The sequence below is a fragment of the Rhynchophorus ferrugineus genome, unplaced genomic scaffold (assembly GCF_030347505.1).
Source record: "Rhynchophorus ferrugineus isolate W39M unplaced genomic scaffold, kcgeb_rfMv2 rfM2, whole genome shotgun sequence".
NCBI classification, from domain to species: Eukaryota; Metazoa; Arthropoda; class Insecta; order Coleoptera; family Curculionidae; genus Rhynchophorus; species Rhynchophorus ferrugineus.
In genome coordinates, this window is record NW_027472581.1 from 33,800,341 (window position 1) to 33,823,469 (window position 23,129).

The 23,129-nt window shown below is 30.8% G+C and overlaps 1 protein-coding gene across 13 annotated transcripts in view; it reads left to right on the plus strand.

Moving 5' to 3' along the window:
• The window catches only part of LOC143190643 (disks large 1 tumor suppressor protein), a 676,624-nt gene that overhangs the window by 431,549 nt on the left and 221,946 nt on the right, over positions 1 to 23,129 (plus strand). The gene's annotated exons all lie outside the window — the stretch shown is intronic.

Sequence of the window (23,129 nt, forward strand, 5' to 3'; positions counted from 1 at the left end):
AACAAAAAGAAGAGGCAACTAATTGAACGACGATACAAAGCGGCTCTGAGAGTTCAAAAGAGGTATAAATCATCCCGAGCTCTATTTTTAAATATCTAAATCCTAACACCATTCAAAATAGATGGCCCCTCAGGTCACATTGCAATACGTAGTTATTGTAGTACCAGTGGTATAATACTTACTCAATATCTTACATATAATATATATATATATATATATATATATATATATATATATATATATATATATATATATGTATATATATATATATATATATATATATATATATATATATATGTATATATATATATATATATATATATATATATATATATATATGTATATATATATATATATATATATATATATATATATATATATACATATATATATATATATATATATATATATATATATATATTACGTAGTATTATTATTAGTAATAAATGATTATTATTAATAATCATTTATTACTTACTCATTACTCATTTATTATTGATAAATAATGCGAACGCACTTAATCCTTAATAAATCAATTTAGAATTAATTATTATATAATATATACATTAAAACTTCGAAGTAAATTAATTAAATAACAACAAAAGGGTCTCTAAAATATTCGACATGATCCCTCCCCCATCGCCATCCCCCGGAGGATCGAGCAACAGTTGAACGTGTCACATTTCTCCTCATCTTCACGACAGAATTACGACACAATCTAATTGGAATAGCACCAGACGCGGTCAGGAATTGAAAAGGGCCGACGCGCGCCGATAGACGCCACGACGCCGTCCCACCATCCAGCATCCACGCTGTTCGGAATCTGTTTGGGTTCCCAGTTTCGCTGAAGACGACCTACGCACTGGTCACGGCCACCATCGACGATAGAGCCGCGAATTTTTTCTCGTCAAGCTGATCGGTAGAGTTTTCAGAGTTGGCTAAAATCAGTGAGCAAAAATCGGAGAATCGTACCATGATTAATTATGAAATAGCCTGAATGAGGAGGAAGTTGTTCCTTGTTGTTTTTATCGGTTGACAGAAAAAGTTTCCAACTGCGGAGAGTCGGGGCTTGTTTGGAGTTTGAACTGTCGAAGAATGGATAGTTTGGCACCGATATTTCGGTGAAGTAAGGAATAGTTTATGAACTATGTACCGAACAAAAACATGTAAAACCTCCCAAACTTTAACGTTTTGGTTTCGATACTTGATGAAGTTTGTTTTTTCTATATTTTGTATATTGTCACTAAAATATTTTATTAAAAATACAGGAGAGTTTATTTACATTAAATGGTAACAGGACATCGATACGAATATTGATGAAATTTTTTTTTATATATTATGAATATTGTCTAAAATGTTTTATTACATTATTTTTTACATTAAATAATTGTAGAACTTTGATTATATCCTCCAATATATAGTTTGATCATAATTACCATTTGAATTATAAAATAAAATTAGTTACCAATTATTATTTTTAATTATTTTAATATCTAGTATTTCTTTTTATATGTACAAACGAATCAAAAAATTAAAATATATAGACTTGCATTTTTCTAATTCCATACATAAACAACTGATTAAATATCGAAGTTTTTCTACTGTTGATAAAATATTAAAAAATAGAAATAGCTTCTTGAATTTCCTACTATATCTATATATCTATATCGATATATCTATATATTAAATAGATTTCTATAATTAAGGTGATTCTAGTCTATATTATTGAATAAATCAATTTTTTTTTCATATCATCATATATTAACCCATTAAGAATTTTATCCTGAACTCTTAAAATTTTTAAAAATTTAAATTATTTTTGAGATCAGCGGCATCTAAAAATGAAACTTTTCGTTTTGAATGCGTTTTTCCCTAACTACATTTTTTGATGCGCTTAATATCTCATGTTCCGCTGCATCAATTTACTAAAAACTTTGCATGTTCTATAAATTCCTTTATGGTATCAAAGTTCAGCCAAATTACGGCTTTTCAAGAGAACGAGGCGTTTATTACCATTTTTGGACTTTTTGGAATGTATTAAAAATAGTAATAATTTTGTTATAGTTTGACACGATAGAAGAATGTATAGGGACGGCTAGCACCAAGTTTCAAACAAATCGATACCATGGAACTTGAGATATAATGTCATCCGTCTCGTGAAAAGGTAGATTCGATAAACTTCAATCCTCTTTAGATGCCGCGTCACTAAAAGAGCTGTATATTCGAAAATAATTTAAAGTAAAAAAAAAACTTTTACCAAAGCAGTTCTGACCTTTGGTTTTGAAAATATGAAAAAGAAACAATTTTTTCAAATATCTAAACTAGAATACCCCCTTAATGATAGATGGCATGTTTGAAAACTATTTTTACTATAATGGCATGTACTGTAACGTGAGGTCAAAAATACTATAAAATATTGATATCATAAAATCATCATAGCATATTAGGAGCTATTAGGTCTATAAATTAATTTTTAAGAATTTACATGAGATGATATTACAAGTAGTGATTTTGACGCCCGATCATAAAGAGTGTTTTGGACAGCCGAAATACTTGAAAACGATGATTTAAAGCCATTATTCGATCAAATCTTCAATGAAAAACAGCCAAAATACGATCAAAGACACAACGTTGTTATTCTTCAGCATGATAACGCTGGACTATTTGTTGCAAATCCGGTAAAAACATATCTGCAAATATTAAAATTGGAAGTGCTACTCTACCCGCCATATTATCCATACCTTACTCTTTCTGATCCTATCTTAACCTATCTTAAAAACTGTAAGAATCAGAATCCGTAAGAATAAAACTAGTTAATAGAAAATAAATAATTGTAGGTGGCATATAAAAAGATAATAAAGGAGATAAGGCGTAAGATATGTTCTAAATAAACTAATTTTTAAAAGTTTGAACAGGTGTCTTCTAAGAAACTGTATTTCAAACATTAAAAAATGTTTTTGAAAGAGGTTTCAAATTAATTTTGACTACTCTTTGACAAAACATCCAGCGTATATTTTTAACGAAGAAACAAATACGTTTGAAAAACGCCTATATTTATATAGTTTGTATTTTATCGCATTTTCTATAAATGCGTACATATACTTCAACAAAATGCCAAAGCACACTGGAGCGTAAAGTGTAAATATTTATAAACTGACTGATATCTGGAGCTTTTTATTTTTTTTTGTTAATAAGTTTTTCGGTCGACGTTTTTGTTTAATTCGAAAAAAAGGCAATAAATATTATTTTTGTTCACTGAAGTGCTTTGAATAAATATTTTGTCCGATCTGTTTTCGTGTAGTGGATTATTAAAAAAAATATATTTTATAATTTTGAGATTTTCCAATTATTTTTTATGGGACTCAAAACCCGATCCTTGTAACTTCATAATCAGAGAATATTTCAATATTACACTGCAAATTACAATGGCTAGTTATAATATCTACACTATTCGGTGCATTTATGCTTCAACTTATTCGATTTTGTTATCGAAACCGATGATCCGTAAAATATTATGTTGCCTTAATAAAAGAGAAGTTGCTACTTGCCATGCCTCTAAATTTCTTAAATGTAAATAAGGATAGCCATCTATAATTATTTAAACCAGTATTTCAATTATTACTTACAATAATTTAAAACTAATATTATTAACGTGCAGAATCTGAATTTTCCTTATCAAATAAAAATCCCTTTTAATAACCATTTTATATACTCATATATTAAGTAATTAATTAATACAATTATTAGTTAAAACCTCTTAGATTTTGTTATAAATATTAAGTTTATTATTGAAAATTATTAATATCCTTAATAACTTCTTAATTTTCTCAAAGCCGTAAAAGAAGAAGCATCTACGACATAACACTAGTTACGTCATCTCTTTTAATTCCTTCGAAATGCCGTCGTTGTACAGCTCCTGTTTTTATTCGGTTCATAATTTGGAATACTTTCTTAAAAGTCATACAAATTAAACTGTTAATTGAAGGTCGAGTTGTGTGATACCCATTGTTAGAAGTTGTTAATTAACTTTTTGTCATCCTAAAGTTGTAATTTTCGCTTTCGCTTGTTGAATTAACCTTTTCATCTCTCCAGTTTGAATAAATATGTCCTTGTTATTTTCTGTTAATGTTTGAGGTTATCTTTTGAAACATGATAATAATTATTTGTGAAGTATTACGACAGATATTCTTTCGTATTATTATAACAATGTTTAAAATTGGTGAAAGTTTTGATAAAGTTCAATAAAACTATGTATTAATAGAATATATTTAACTTAAGATATATTTTAACGATAGTTTATAATTTAGAATATTTTATTAATATATATCTGGTGATATCGTAGATGTCAATTAAGCATTAGGAAAGCGAATTCAGATTACTTTATTTTGAAATCATCTAATGCTTAATTGACATCTACGATATCACCAGATTTGGGTTTTAATTACTGCTGCTTTCATTAGCGTTAGGCATTTATAAATTATTAATTATTTAGACTATTCTGTAGTAGGTTTGTTGGTTTTCTTGAAATAAGCATCTTATTTTTTATCTATACAGACTACTTCTTATTCCTCAACCAATATGTTCAAGGATTGAACATATTCTAAGGATTGTGATAAATAAATATATCACGGACATTATTTTAAAAATTACTACCTTACACCTATATAATTGTGTAATAATTGTCTTAACTACTATATTTTACAATGTAAGGCTAAATAAATTGACCCAAGTATGGGTCAGGTTATGTTACGTTACATCAGTAGTACCAGCTATCTGCTATATTTTGTTATTATTAGTTCTGTGCTTAAAATTAATATATATCCGCTATAGTTGATCCAATGATGTTGAAGCACAAGTTGTTGAATCTGATTCTACAATCGGCAGTCTAATGCTGATTTTACACAAAATTTTAATCACTCTTTATTTTAGTTAGTAACAGGTCAATTAAAAAGTCCCCGGCCTACCGTAGTAAAACACATTTTTTGGCAAAAATTGGTTTTATTCAATTAATGCCCTTCAAGGGCGCTACACTGATTATAGCGACCGTCCAACTTTTCAATGCCATTTTTGTAGTACGATTTATCCTTTGCTTCAAGATAGGCCTCAGTTTCGGCGATCACCTCTTCATTCGACGAAAATTTCTTCAGAGCGAGCAGCATTCTTTTGAGATCTAAGAACAGGAAATAGTCGCTGGAGGCCGGTGGATGAGGAAGCAATTCGAAGCCCAATTCTTGGATTTTTGCCATCGTTTTCACTGACTTGTGACACGGTGCATTGTTTTGGTGAAGCAATACTTTCTTTTTCTTATAATACGGCTGTTTTTCGGCGATTTCGTTCTTCAAACGGTTCAAAACGCTATGTAACAATCGCTGTTGATGATCGTTAATTTTTCAAGGTAGTCAATGAAAATTATTCCATGTACATCCCAAAATACAGACGCCATAACCTTGCCACTCGACTCAATACAGATCAATACAGCACAGCTTGACAAGCACATAGTATATAAATGTTGAAGAAACTTCCAAAACATCGTTCTTTTGACACTACTTATATTATTTTGTATACTGTTATTTTGTGTTAAAAATCTAAGTTTGATTATTTCTTAATTTTTAGAGAATTCTTGATTTATTTTTTGAAGTCGATTCAATTTTTGTGTTAAAAATATTTTATTTACATAGTATTACTGACATGTATCACTTACCAAGTATAATTACAATCATTTTTATACAATTATTACAGCAGCTACCCTCCAACCATGCACAGTATTTACAAACATTCCCGATACACATGTAAACAATAAAATTATAACCGACCCGGCATAGATGCAAAATAGTTTCTCCCACTTGGCTTGTTGCAAAATACCCCGCGTAATAATATATTGCACCCTCGAGCGGAGGGATGATAATATATCAGTCGGAAATTGATTTATGTACGTGACGGAATTTTGCGGGTTACTTTCTGTTTTGTTATGGTGGAAAACTAAAGCTGTCATAAATTTTCAATCGTTCGCTTGTTTAAGCCTACGACGATCAACGTACACCCTAAAAGAAAGATCGCTTTCCTACATTATTTATTGTTTATGACCCGTCTGCCCCCCTGCCGCCGCTCACGCTTCCCCCCCTCCCCTTTCTCGATCTGTGTATTGTTCGTTATTTGGATTTTACGATGGCACCATAAAAGATAACACGATTTCGGTCTTAAATAAATATTGTACGGATGTATTATCCAGAAGAAATAAACATTTGAAAGATATAAAAAGAACCCGTTGGTATATGTGAAGAAGTCGTTGCTAGTCGAATTCGTAAATCCGTAAACTGAATCGAATATATCACTGAAACATCGATAAGGAACGCGAGAAAAAAGATGTTATTGACGTTTATGGCCTTTTAATAAGTTTATATTAAAGATACATAAATGGTAGTTCTAAAACTTAACAGTAACAAGTAACACAACGTTTATTAATTATAAGTCAATTTTTTATCTAAGTATTTCAATAATACTGGAATGAAAATTGGCCTGATTATTTGTTTGACAGTAAATTATTAATATTAGATTGATTTACGCGACACTAGAATTGTTTACAACATAGAATCAGCATGAGAGATAAGAAGTGCCCGTCACCAATGTACGTGTCAGTGGAACTGTATTGTATTTGTTGTATTTGTTGGTGCACTTGTTGGGATCTTCTCTACCTGTGTACTATGATATGGTGCATTGTCCATAACAATAACTGATGATCTTTACACCACTTAAATCCTATATTACCCAACAGTGTATGAATGGATGTTCTACATCCTTCAAATAGCTGCATAACTTTTGGCTTTTTATGGATACTTTCCAGACTATAATTTTATCTGGCATAATTGTATTAAATTATGTTTCGATTGAAAAAAACTACTTACTGTTTGGATACATTTCGTATATTTGAACTCCGATACAACTAACATCAAGCTGATTCGTCACCCGTTTCGCTTAAAGACGGTTTCTTTTTGGTAAATTTAGGGTTATATTGTTTTTTATTTTTCGAGAGACGAGTAACCGTGCCCATATTTATTATTCAGTGCGGCTGTAAGGCGCAGAAAATGTTTTCAATATTAGTCGTGGCGATTTGAAATTTGTTAATGTAATTATTATATTTTGAAGAATTTTCCAAATGTTTGACAAACATATGACTTTTGCAGGGTCATTTGGTTACATGTTCGATCTTGTTAAACAGCATTCTATGTCTTTTTAAATACAATAGAATAAGAAGGAAAATATTGTCTGACGGTAAAACGAATTTACAACTTTTGACAGCCACATATTCATGATGTGCGTCACTACTGTTTTGAATAGTAGAGGATGTAATTATGCATTCAATATGATTGCTAAAAATTCCTTGACCAATTTGGTGATGGCTGATGATGGAGCTATATTTACTAATACAGATGTTGAGACTTCTAGCTAGCATAATATATTCATGCTAGCTAGCTTCATGACAGAATTCGCACTGCAGAGCCATATATCTTGAACATTAATGCAGAATATATCAAAGTATTGATGCATCACCTGCTATTGTAAATCTCGACGGGATGTAATTTCAGCAAGTACTGGAGTTTAAGTATTTAAGTATTAAGGGATTAACAATACAGAAGAAGAAAGTGACCAAACTTTTGAAGTGTTTGCGTCTCTAAAATGGTGCCTGTGTAAGAGAAGAAGTATAACAATCCGCCTGTATGGCTCTGAGACTTGGGCATTGTTTCAGTATGTCATATGCAAGCTTGAGGTCTTTCAAATGCTATGTTTAAGGACTCTATAAGTCACTATAAGTCCGAGATCATTTTAGATAGAGAATCAGTGCACAGTTGAAGAACAAATTCAAAAGTACAGATTATAAGGAGATATACATGTCTCTCGAATGAAAGGTAAACGATTTTTTTACAGACTTCTACGGCGAAATTGACTTTCGTGTGAACAACTCCGAAAAAGATATGGATCAAAACCATCGGAAGCGAGAGTAAAAAAATTGCACCCGATCGCCAGCGGTGATGAGATTTAGTCAATAATATTCGAAGCCCTGCAGCACCAACAGCAGTTTCTTGGTTGAGATGTAAACACGCTCATCGAGCTTCGGTTATGGATTGACGATGAAGGTGATAACGATATATGCCAAAGCAATTTAAAACGTAATTCATTCAGTTATCTTTTTTATTGAATTTTGTCAGGATGCATTTTGTTCTTTATTTATTTTTTTTTTTGAATGTGAGTAATCGATTCAATAATACAACTTAATATGCGGTATTGATCTGATTTGATGAGATTTGATCTCATTATAGTCATCGAACGAGATAAAATGTGCGCCCCAAATACGTATATAATTTCCTTACCCTTTTTATACTTTAGTTGTAGACTGTAATATTTGATTCTACAAGAGCAGCTTCTTGTCTAATGCTAATTTATTTATTATAATTTCTGGTGCATGTTGATACTTATATTTAACCTATTTTAAAATTATTGACGTTAAATTCAAGCAGCGAATTGATGACAAATTGATGATCCTTACTCCAAAATGTTATACCAAAAATTACCAATTATACCAATATATCATCAAACTTTCGACTATAATTAATGTATTATACACTTGCAATTATCATTTGTTAAGATTATTTGTGTCGTCTCCTAATTATTATATCTAAAATCAAATTATAGTGACAATTTTTATAAAGGATATAAACAGTATAAAATTTAATATTCCACTGATAATAAAACAACTATATTTATTAATTTCATCAGCATTTGTAAATCAATTTAACTCAGATATATTATTGCCTCATCATTGCACGCTAATATCCACTATTTATTTATCAACCCCAAGAAACCGACGATCGTGATTGCGTGATGTAGCATTTTCTGTACCTGGCACAACTTCCTCCGACTTGGGCTGCGGACTTTAACATGACCAGGCCTTAGACGGCGGCCTCTTGTCGCAACCAACTGTGACGGAAAATGCGATTTCTCTCGTAAAACTTCAACGAAACAAACTATTCGGTCTGTGAGGGCGTCAGTGGGTGGCTGAAGAGGCATTTTTATGTTTTGCGACGGCGGTATGTTCATGAAACCTCCCAGTTTCGCTGAGAAAAGAGGCAGAAAGCTGAGGAAGTTCAAGTTTTTCGGAAGAGCCAAAGTGTACTTCACCGTGCGATGGCCGATGTTGGTAAGTAGTTTATGCTAGTCCACTTATATTTAATGGCGGCTCGAGTGTTGGAAAAAATGATTTTGCCATATACCATATAATTTATAACAAATTGTAATTTTCGTTCAATATTATATTCTCGCTTTTATGTGCAAAGTATGAAAGCCCCTGAATTAGATTATTTTTTAACTATTTTTCTGTACTTGAAACAATTTTTAACCGACTTCAAAAAAGCAGGTGGCACTATGTTCGACTGTATATTTTTATGTGTATTTCTCCGTCAATTGTGGTCCTCTTCCGAGATGGTCCCTTTGAAACCAAGTCAGGATCCGATGGTGGAATTCGGGGAAATTGAGGGAAACCATCAAAGTTCAAAGACACGTACAATGTTTTCACAAATTTTTTTATAAAATAATCAGATATTTGTGTATAATGTTATTGCTGAGCTGATGTAATGGAAGACATAACTCCTCAACGTTTAGGAGTTAGGGATATTTCTTTTAATATTATTGGGATGTACTGACAACTAATTGTATTCTTTGAAGTTATTGAAGTCAGCTGATGATAAAAGCAGGGACTGTGCCGCTATACTCTTCGGGGATTTTTGAGATATTGTTCTTATAGTTTCCAACGTTATGCCTTTTTTGGTTATCAATTTGTGTTATGTAATTTCATTATCTTCTCACACTGTCGTCTTTGTTAAGTATCGATAGCCTATCTGAATGAACCAAGCCTACCAATGAACTGAAATCTTCCAAAATGTGAAAATGTCCTTCAGCTTCATCAGTTATTCTCATCATGTTATTTTAGAACTATTCTTGTTTATACGTTCATTTTTCTTTATGATCCCTATGTAGTTTCATTCTTATTTTTTTGGATCTGCTATAATGAAAGCGTTGGTATTTTTGATAAAAGTCTTCTTGTTCATTTCTATTAGGGTTAGTATACATTCAACTTAATTCTTCCAAATATTTACTCCATTTCCTCTTCTTTGTCACTATGTGTTTTTATACTTTTTCATTTCCTTCATACTTTTCTCATATTTTCTTTTCTCTCGTCTCCATTTTTCACATTGATGAATTTTTTACATTTCTCTTCGTATTCTGTCATTTTTATTCGTCACGTTTTTGTCTTTTGTTTTTTTTTCGTTACTTTACTCTTTCACTCAACAATTTTACTCACCATTAACTGTTTTACTGAAAACCTTCCTCTTAATTCTCCCCTCGTCTCCCTCTCCATCCGTTGCTAATTTCCATTTACCTCTCTTTACTTTATTTACTATATAGACTTACATAAAACAAATAGTATACCTATTTTTATATATATATTATACTCTATTTTGGATAGTATATATATTTTAATCCTATTAATAATAGTTTATATTTTACTTTTATTTTATTTTTCTATTTTTCCTCTTACTAATAGTCGCGGATTTGAATCCAATGGGGCATGGATATAGTTTATATTTGCAACTGTAATTATAACAGTAAATGTATTTAGCCAACAGTATATAATCCGAGAAGGAATACTAGGCAACCGAGTTGCGCTAGTAAGCAGGCAGACAATTCAACAAGTAAATAGTGATTCGGAATACCAATAAAAGCGATATTGTCAATGCCACCTGATCTGAAAATGAATATTCAACAAATTTCTCATAATTTAAAACTATGAAATATAGCTTAAGAATCAATATGAATAAGAATGTTACTACTAGTGATATTCTAGATACATATTTCTAATGATTCCAAAAAATTTAATATTACTGTTATAGCATAACCATAGTTTTATACCCAATTGACTCTTATTATAAAATAATTCTGAAGAAATCATCAATGATTTTGCTACTATCTCCATACACCTCTAATTAAATCTCCTACAAAATAGAATCCAAATGGTGAGGCAACGAACTGTACACCATCAAAACTAAACTAAACAAAGCCCGGTCCGAGTTTATTGGATTTTATACATGAGCTAAATGTATCGATTCGCGTTTTACGTTACTTCCTTTACAGACGACGTGAACCTGCCTCACTAAAGGTTAATGCAAAATCAATTATCGGCTCTCCCATCGTCGGATTCTTTTATTCGGTAATAACGCGGGAATGGGCCAGCAACAACACATTTATCGTTAATTAAAGTTGAAATTGAACACAGAGATGTGCCCGTTAATTGTTTCATGCCATTTTCATTAAACGAAACGTGTCTAAAGAGCTTCGATGAATTGTGTTTGCTGATACATGCAATATGAATTTTAAATATTAATGATTATACGGTTTCTGGAAAATATTGACGACTTTGTGATAAAGGAAAACACTGAAATATTTAAGACATGTCGCAGAGAAAACTTATTAAACCAATATGAAAGTCTGGAGTAAATTGTAGCTTCACATGATAAAAAGTGATTAAAAATTAAAATAGGCATCATCGTTATCATTAATTCAGACCTAGCGCTTGGGGGGAGGGTCTAAATCTGATCTCAGTTGGTGATCGACTTCGAACGTTTTGGCTTTGGACAGTATTAACATCTTATTTTTTAGATTGCATTGATTGAAATTTGGATTTGCTCAGTGTTGCTATCCAGAAGGTTGATTTTGTTACAGAAGTCTGCAATAAATTCATTCGAGAGATACCATTATAATCTACAGGAATGGCAAAACATATTCCACACGCTCCATCATAAGGAAGCAAAACATCCAGCAGCAAGAGCCAATTTGGCTTATTACCTCAGCAGTAGATTCTTCTCTTATATTCTAAACTGTGTGGTGGGTTATAATTTCGATTTACCTGAAGAAATCCGTCAATAATTCGAGACGTTCATTGTGTGATATTTTACTATTTTACTCCTACCGCTCAGTTAATAATGTTTTTGATACAATGTTCAATATTCACGTTTCCATATAACAACTCCCAAATCAAAGGCCTCAGTATTCCAGTAGGCTTGTCCTTCTAGCTTTAGTTTTTGTTGTTAATTAAATATCTAGGGTTGTATTTTATTTCGAACTGGTGAATGAACTTTAGTAACATACTCGACAATGGTTTCAATTGTTTGCTTTCCTTTTGTCTCAAGATCTCTACCACTCACCTATTCTAGTGTTTAAAACGTATTTATCCTTTCCATTTAGAACTTCTTCTAATATTCTGTCGGGTTTAATACCCTAGTCGAGATTGAATCAATACAAAGTAGTAAACTGTTCAATAAGGTTGCGAAAACGTACACAGCAGCAGATAATAAAAAAGGACATATAGATGTAAAAATTACTGTATTTTTAGTATAAATCACTTTCCACCAAATAATTAATTACAGGCGAATAAACAAGATGTTGAAATATAGATGTTTGCGCTATCTTATATTAATTATTTCAATTGATATTTTTTGTCTGTGAACTGGATCTTTTTCAGGAATTATTTACAAACCATATAGTCTAGATAATATGTATTATAGTCTCTCCAGTCTAGATAATATGTTTCTGCTGCATCAAATATTATTACCATATTTAATCTTTTTAACAACAGTTTTTCTTCAAATATTTACGCTAGAGTGAGATATAATATATTTTTGTTAAAAATCAGTTAGTATCTTCTCTCTTTTTATAATTATCTTATTATAATTCATGTGCTTCAATTTATGATGTCCTATATGTGTTATTGGGTTCCAAATGAATTAACGATGAAAAATGTAGTCAACTGAAATCCAATTTTGAATCGCTATTAGGACTAACTTAAGTCGAGTTCTTTTTCTTGAAAGTGATGGTTACAGGCGATGAAAAATAGAGCATGCGACAATGGTAATTGTTTGGTGAGCTTGGAAAATAATTGTTTATTGTGTATGTATTCTAATATCAATAATTGATATACTAATATAGCATTGATCAATACGCACAGCCTATATGTTACGCCTTTTGTCAATAATTTGTTTCGGTTTCTACAAGACTTTCTTTGTTATATATTTTAAAGTCTCCTTTTTACCAGCGAGGGTTTATCTAGACTGGACTTGTGTGTCTGTTTAACGTGGGCATTAAGAGTACCGACTGACCAGTGACCAACTTAGAGACCATCCCAGAGAACATCCGGTTTTACCCAGCCTGGTTACTGGCGTTACTGGGTTATTCCTTGTCGGTTTTCCCCCTTTGCCTATAAAGACATTTACAATTACAATCACAATGATAAAATACATCCATGCCTCAGCAGGATTCAAACTCTCGATTATCGAACAGTAGGAGTGTCCTGTCGCCTTAACTACCGCGCCACCAAGCCAGACTCTCTTAATGATGTAAAGAGACAGAAGAAACAGAATAACACTGAAGTTTGAAAAGTTCAAAATAATTGATTAATGCTTAGAAAAAGTAGAAAAAACCATAACCATTACTTTTTATTAACACACGTATGTAATGTCTATATATTGGGAAAAGAAAGTACTCCTAAATAAATGCGGGAATATTCGTTTAAATTCTCGAACAATTCCGGATGGGATACCTTCCGGGAGATTGTAGCTTGAAAGTTCGAGAAAGGCAACTAAGCACAATAAATAAAGAATTTTAAAAAACGACCTTTGTGAAGGATATAACGTTTAAAAATGCAAAGGCTGCACTGTGTCGTTTTGTCCAGACAGAATAGACGTAAACCGAGAAAGATATAAAAAGGAAATATTTATTGTTATACGGAAACAACTGGTTCTTTTTAAATTATAGATGTCGAATGTCCAAGGAATATAGTAAAAGAAGCGTAAAATTGCAACTGGATTTTCTTTGTGATTTATTGGAACAAGTATTATATAATTCTCGTATGTATTAAAGAAGATAAATGAACTATTGATATATTGTTGGTTAAACCCACTTATATTTCTTAAGCTATTTTTTACTTTATTTTTCGTTATTAAAGATAAAGTTAATCAATTACTTTTGAAAGCAGGCTAAGGGTAACATAAATAATTTTTTTCTTTTAAATATATTCAGATATCTGTGTTAACTCAAGAGCGCTGATTCTTCGAAAACAACAGCAATTCGTGTAAATTAAAGATATCAAGAAATACCTTTGTTACATAACCTAATCCAAGTGTTATTCGATGAGTTTTACAGTTTTTACATAAAATAATTTGTGTTAATTACAACCATTTAAAAGTTGTGATAGTAATATTATTGACAGAATGAATGTCGAAGGATATATTGAACGAGAACGCAGTTCAAAATCCCAAAAATCAAATGAAAAAATCAATCTCTCAATCTCTCAGGCAGAGAGTTTTATATGACGTATAAGCAGTAGATCTATTATGACCAAATGACTAGCAAAATTCCATGAGTTGGCTCAGGAAAGCTATCCACATCGACACCAAACCGAAATATCCAACATTATTGCTGTTGTTGACTTATTATTGCAAAAAATACCACAATAGCCAGTAACAGACACATAGTCATCCTATTGCATGACAACGGTCGGCTAGACGCTGCAAAAATTGCGAATGTCCCATTATTGCACTTCGAATGAAAAGATTAAGATTAGTTCAGATAAGATTGACCCATAAAATCCCTCTCCAGCCTCTCCAATCTTCTGCATTTGTAACTATATTTATATTGTTTACAAGTGTCTCTCTTTTATTCTCTCCAAATTTAATCTCCACACTTGATTTGAAAGGAATCATAGGCGACACTGTACGGCCAAATATTTTCCAGTCCCTCAAAATACTGGTAATATACTCTTAAGGCGTGTTTTAATTAATTTTCGTAGAAAATTTTCCGCCGGCCAAGAAAGACTATTGCATTCTACTTCATTAACTTCAAGTATTGAAAATCGTTCATTTCACAATTTAGTAGAAAATTTCATAAAATGTCTGTTAGAGTGATCAAGTTATTTGTCTAAACCAATTTTTAAAAACTCAACTCATAATTATGTTAAAGGATAATCAAGTCAAATAGACCATATATTGTATTTTCCTAAATGTTATCTTTATTCTCTTATTTTTAAATTTTGTTTCTAACCATTTATATATGCAAATAACTAAAACAAAATTCAATTAAAAATATACTAATATTAAAGTAATTACGGAACTCTTTTCACGTTATGAATCATATATTAAAAATTCCATTGTGTTTGCTTGATATGATGTTTGTCTTTATATGTATTTTTCTGTATAAAATCCAGGCTGCTTGTTTATTATTACATGCATATTTGCTAAGCTCTTGCCCATAAAATGCTATGTTGTAAAATGTTATATTACTATATACAATTTTGTTATTTCGTTGCTTGAAAATTAATTTGAAAATATAAACAAGCTAAAAAAAACAGTTTTGTGTCAAAAAGTTTAAATCTTTGTTAAAAGCTTGCTCTTAATATTAAAAGTAATAACTCTAATATAAGAATTCAAACAATATCCGGATATCTTCAATACATAACGTTACAGATAATTCTCTGCATATATACAATGATAACCTTTTCGAATTTGTCAGTTATTTATCTAATTTATATCAGCATGTTCTTTTTATACATTTTATTGTTAATAAACCCATGGAAAGTTACAATATTTTGAGATAATATATATAAAATATTTTACCATTTCAACGATTTAGTTAACTTCGAGATAATTTCAAATCAGTGATTCAGAGCCCTATGGCTGACAAACATGTAGGATGCCAATCAGTCCTCAATAACTATCAACTAGTTATAAAAATAGTTTAGAAGTGTCACTGGAAAACATTAGAATAGGTTCAGAAGAACTAGTCATATATGATAAAATAGTTAGATGATGTTTTAGGATGTTTCATAAGGACATAAATATTGTAATAGATCCATATGCAAAATGGTGGAATGTTTTATAATTAATTTTAACATATTTTTATGAAGAGAGTCAAATGCGGAATAAAACTAAATTAGACTTTTAACTTATAACATGGTATACACTTTATACAAGTTCCAGGGATTTTCTACATCTTGTCCAGTAGTACTATTGCTTCCAAGTTGCTATGATTTGACATTCTTTCATGACAATGTTTTACAGCAAAATCTTCGGTAACCTCGTGTAGCCATTTGGTTTCGAAATCAGTTCTTCGTTGATCATGTGACGATAAGCACTGATAATTAATCTAAAAACTTTGTTTTAATAGTGTTAGATTACTGGTCAGTTTGATATATTGATGCCTAGTGCAACCTTATAAGTCCACATAAACTTTACTATTAATTTGTAAATCAATTGATTTGATCATAGGTTCAATTAGGAATATCTCACCTAGTTTTGAGTATGATCTGCTCACCTTCTTGTTTAATGTGATGAGTCCAATTCAGTCTAGAATAGATGTGATACTCTCAAAAAATTTTTTTCGATACTTTCCCTTTCATCTATAGATACTTTTAAAAAAATATCAGTATGCATATGAGTATCAGTAGTAGTTTTGCTTCAAGTGGACAATCTGGTTAATATGTCCTACAATCTATCCAAAGGAGTATTGAATATATGTCATCAAGATTATTAATGTATTGCGTACCACAATTTGTAAATTCCTTTTAGAATCGGACAATATTTTCATTCTAATTTTATTCCAATAAAAAAAGATACAATGCTGTTAGATATATTCGAAGGCGTAAATAAATGACCCTGCAAAGTCGTTCGGTTGTTAAATGTCTGCAAGATTCTTCAAAATATTTGTTATAACAACTACAGGTTATAAATCGGCAAACGTTTTCACGCTTTGTTTGTTTTCATAAACTTCAAATCTCTGCTTATTACTACACTGATTAAAAAATGATGAATCGAGGCAGAACAGCCTACAGACATTACGTCTCTAATCAGTTACTTCGTACAGGAACGATATAATGAAGCCACCTTTTGTCAGTAAAAATCGTTAGATTGGTTGCAACGGTTTTTATTGAAAATATTTTTAGCGTATTGCAGCTGCACTGAATATTAGTACTGACACGGTCATTAAAATATCTCTAAAAATGAAAAATATAATCTTATATTCACCGAAAGGAAACGGTCCACATACTAGATGGATGTCGAGGTATTTCACTAGCAAAATCGTTATGACCATATTTCAACATATTAAGATATATTTTTCAGTCTCTAGTCCATTTGTGAGTGCCGCTTGCAGTTTTTCTCTAACTCGGGGCAAATATAGGTCTTTGCCATAATAGCTGGATCATTGAAAAGTGCTCGAAGTAATTGTTTTTTCGTTGTTACTATATCGGCATTGCAGAACCTATACATCAGTGGTACCAAGCTGCTATCCTACGTAACTCCAACCGAAATGGGTTGGTTTGAATACTTAATATTTCTCTTCTAAATTAAAAAAGTCTAAATTTTCTTTTGATAATAAACGACTCCAGAAATTGGCATAATCCTAAAAACAGTTAAAAAGTTCATATCTGAGATTAACAATATCAAAATTTGAAGAAACTACTGAAACAGAATGAATTAATGAATAAATTAATTTAATGAAAACATTTAAAGCATTACCAGGCCAAACGCCTACAAAACATCAATAAATATTGCAGGGTATTAACTTTTCTTAAAACGCATTTTCAATAAGCTCTATTACTCTATGCACTTGTATTTCTTCGGATGTTAACTTCGGATGTCACGGGTAGAATATATATTAGTCATGTAAAACCCAATTTAAACACTGATGCACACTTTTAAAATTTTAGAGGCTTTATGGCTCGATGAATTGAGGTAAAAGGAAATCAAACCGTGTGATCGTTATTTATTGAAATTATATATATTATAAATTATTAATATATTATAAAATATTAAGAAATTATATATAGATTATAGATAATAGAAAGCAGCGCTAAGTTACCTAAACGATGGTCAATGACTGAATGATTCAAAGTATCCTTAAAAATCTGCCAGATAAACGTCTCGGGTATGACAGATTTTCGTAATCTTTTAGTGGACGTCGCGCCGCTGGCACCCCGCACGTGTTCAATATCTGGGCTACTATTTTCTCATTATATTGTAGGTCCCTATTCTAAGATCTAAAATTCGACATGCCTCAAGATATGTACAAGATAATTAAAATTTAAATAACATAATTCAAAAAACATAAAATTAATTTCTGAGATTAACAATATCAAAATGTGAAGAAAGTCTGCTGAAATAGAATGAGAACATTAACGAAAACATTAAGGAATACTTTGTTGCTCTATTGAAAGTTAGTATAAAATGGTACATTATATGTCTGTATCCTTGAGATTAAAAATAGAATTTAACGAAATATAGATGGATATCAGCTACGTTAACCAAAAAAAGTAAAAACACTCCAAAAAAGCAACAAACACAATAGTCGGCTATACATATATACGTGAAACTCTCATTATGATATTCCAGAAAAAATACAAATATTTTTAAGGCAAAAGGGAAAAAACACAATTCCTCTTATCGCCGCCGCAGATGAGATTATTTAATTCTTGCGCGCCCGAGACGACGAGAAACGATAAATCTTAATATTCCGTAAAAAGGGAGAGAGGGGAAAATACAACGCGTAATATTTATTACACCAATTAAGCGCAATATTTCGGAGATAAGAAAGGATTTTTCTGAAACAGAATATTAATCCTAACATTTTTATTAACATCTAGACATCGGTCAACTTCATTCAACCTGAGTAGCTCAAATTTTAGTTTTTGAAACATAGGAAAATTTACTGGCTAATTGGAAGAAAATCCCAATTGTCAGTATATAATAAATTGCTATTATATAAGGAAATAATGAAACCTATATGGACATACGGAGTTCAATTATGGGGATGTTCTGCAAAGAGTAACATAAATAAAATACAAATTTTTCAGAACAAAGTCCTGAGAAGTATTGTGGGCTCACCCAAATAATATAGTACTGATTACCTACATCTAGACCTTCAGATACCCACAGTAGGCCAAGAAATCAAGAGAATTGTAAGGGGGCATGAAGAAACACTCCACCATTCTTATACGAATATTGAAATATTGCAACTATTGGATACCATCAGAACAGGACTCAGACTCAAAAGAATCAAACCATCTGATCTTGTGTAGTGTTGTGTAGTGAGATGCATATATTAAACAATTCAGCAGTGAAATATATAAACATTTCACCAGAGACTGAGATAGGGCCGATGGGCCCTCCTAGTTACATACCTAGATTTAAGTTATCGTAAAGACAAATTGTCAGTTAGACGGAAACGACTAGTAACAATATATTAATTAAATAATAAAAAAAATTTTTAGTCTAAACGTTTTATAATGCAAGAACTTCATGAAAACACAAATGCTATGTAATGCTGTCACATGGTCTGGACAATCTAGAGAAGGAATTATCAGAAACCACAAGGGTCTGATGAGAGAGATAGTCACTTCAATTTGAACGTTTCTATGTTTTAAGCCATGAAAGGTCGTCATTTTTACTTGTATAACGACTGTTTTCTTTTCAGCCACTATCTTATTTGTGCAGAGTGTAACCAAACCAGTTAACACTTGTTATATTTTTTTGATCCGAACTATGGAGCAATTTTTTTATTATTTATTATAGCAATTTAGCAAATTAACACTAATAAACTATTTGTTTTTTTTTCTGCTATGGTTTTAATATTACAAACTACTTATTCTACGATATATATTTTGGACTTAACATCTATGTCACTGATTTTAATTTTCACTGAGTTTTACTGAACTAGATAAAATGATTTTACTTTCTTTAATCTTCTAACTAAGCCATCATTATCTAGAGGCTGGATGACCCCATTGATGTGCTGATCGAGCCTTTATTCATATATTTGGGCATAGTTCTCAATAACGTTATCGACCGTTTATACCTTAAAATCTTCATGCATCTTTGTACGATGTTTCTATTGGTTTGGTTGGTACCACTCCATAAGTCCAGGCTGATTTCAAGGCTTGTACATTGTTTGTACCTCAGCTTAATTGTTCACATTTGAAACGCACACATACACACATGAATGAAGTATTTATTAGGTGTATGATCTTAATTAGTGCTTTCCTTGGAAGTTCCAACAACAACAGGAGTTTTTTGATCGCTAATATATTTTTTAAATTTCCTTCTTAACTTCATAGAGGGAACTGATCTATACACTGTCGGGAATTCAGTCCAAGGATCAAGCCATCAGACATCATTGGCGTATTTTATTATACGTCATTTATTTATCGATGTTGCAAGTAATGAAAAACGACTCATACCGGTTCAGTCTTCACTAGTACAGTAATGGAGGTGATGTACTATCGAGGGAAGTTGAAATCAATGATTTGCTATTATCTCAACCTGAGAAAGGGTACATGATCGGACTGAGTGGTATATGCACGGAATTTAGGGTAGAGATGTACTAGAGGTAATTCTTAATTATTAAGATATTTTTGTAAATTTTACCGATACAAACGATATTAGGTATCATTAGTAAACGCACTAACCGAATAATAAGATTAATTATAAATACAGGTAATAAATACGTTATTTATACATCATGAGTTAGAGTAAATATTGCAAAGAATACTAACAATTATGCTATCTGCGGAGGTTGAAAGCAATGATTTGCTGTTATCTCAACCTGAGAAAGGGTTTGAACGTGATCGGACTGAGTGGTATATGCATGAAATTTAGGGTAGAGATAAAGTCCAATAATAATGAGACTCTAGTGTTTGACGTGTTTCTTACAAATCACAGTACAATTTAAGTATTATTTGTATACTGCCCACAATTTGAGAAATAACAATCTCGAACTATTGAAGAACCTCCAACACTATAAGCAATATCGAAACTGAAAATGAGAAAACTACAGTTTTGAACATATTTAGGATAGGCTAGTAGTTGATTTATTTATTGAAGAACATGTTGTTCCAAGCGCTGGAAAATTATATATGTCTTTGTGTTTTATAAGTTTATAAAAGTTTCCGTGGAAAATAACCACAACCTTCAATACTAAAAAGGTAAAACAAAACGAAAAAAGAAAAAAAAAACACCACTAAAGGCAATAATCATGTTGACATATATATTTTATTTTTATTTATTTTAAATTATTTTATATTATTTTATATTATATTATTTTATATTATATTATTATATTTTTATTTTATTATTATTTTATTTTATATTATCTTATATTTTTTTATATTATTTTAAATTTTTTATTTTAAAGGGTGTTCTACGAAACCGGTAGAACAATATCGCTTGCGATGTTCCCAATTTATGAAAACCCAAGATATCTCGGCATTCATTTCGATGGCCAAAATGCCAAAACGAAGTTCTTCGGATAAATACCAAATCTTAATACAACGTAACCAACGAAGTATTGGACCATAGTTCAAAATCAAATAGATCCATGAAGTTATCCAAGATATCGCAGTAAAACATGAAAAAAGGTTATTATATTACGCCATTATTATTATACGGGGAAGCTAAAGTGCTAAATAACGCGCCAGAAATGAGAAGCTTGAAGCGAACCAAACCACATATTCTTCTATAGAATATTAACTTTAGCTTTAGTTACTCTAATAAATCTATCCCGCATTAGCGTTGATTGAAAATTAATCAAACGTAAATTAATTTATAGTAAAAGTATATTAAGCATATATCAAATATGTTATATTAAAAAAAATATCTTCATCCTTTCAGACAAAATTTACTTCGATCCGAGAGGTTAAATTCACTTGTTTTGAAACCCTTTTCATCTAACTTTATTTTCAATGATTTTTCTTCGTTATTTACTTTTTGCCGATATACTAATGGGAGTACATAATGCCTCCATGATAGCTTATAGTTTCAGTTGTCGATAAGCAAACTATATTTAAAATAAACCAAGGAAATAGGTAGATTAAATAAAACTAAATATATTTTCTAATGATTCCTTGCTAAATTTGAAACCCACGTTAAGAGAAAAAAATTCAAAAAACAAATATATATCAAGTATTTTTTTTTCTATGGGCCGAAATGTACTTGTTTAATCATTTGTGTATAAAGGTAATCCTGATTTTAAAAAATTCTAAACCAATATCCGCTTTCCGTACGTTGCTTAAAATTTATGTGTGCTACAGTTTTTTTAATGAAGTAATTTAGTAACATTTTTCGCCAAAATTCTGTTGATAAACAAAGTTCGGCAAATATAACATTATGAAAAATGTTTATATTTTATTAAAATTATAACTTTTCAAGCTGTTATTTTGGATTTCAACAACTGAAGTGAAGGGATTTTGTTTTCCAAAAAGAAGAAAATTAATATAAGTATAGATATATTCATTTAGTCTATACCTAAAATATTTCAAAGGACCTTTAACTTTTTACATACATTATAACTAAATTATATACTAAAAAATTTCTTGAAAAGAAAGAACTAAGATGGAAAACTCACCAATTATTACGCCCTTCTTATCTAATAGAACACCTTCTTTTACCTAGCCTGAAGTAATTTTTTGTCGGTTAAAATGAATTTTCAATAGAATGAGTTCTATCAATGGCGAACATCGGCTATGCGGCTATAAAATAGTTTGTTTGCCATTTCATAATAAGAAAGGATAAATATATATACTCTATACTAAAACGTAATCTTTACTACATCTGGGGTGTTATCTTGAAGATCCGTTCCTTAGCATATTTATACTTAACCTTACTCATTATTGAACAAGAAAATACGAGTTTATTTAAAAGTTAATGTAAAAACATACATATTCATACTTTACCCCTTTAGTGAAAGGGTAGAGTATCATTTTAAACGTAAATAAGCCAGATAAGAATTGTTTTAGATGCAAATAAAGATCGTTGATGTTTTAATGACTTTTACGCAACATCTTATAATCAAAAAACTTGGATTAGGACAAACTCAGTCAAGTCGCCTTGCTGAAAACTCGGTGAATGTTAATGCTATAATTATACTGAACAGGAAGTAAGTTCGATTATATATCATTATAGAGTTCATAAAGCTTATTTCTATGTGGTCTTCACAAATGTTGCTTCATTGAATCACATTGTAATAATAGGTATTATAAG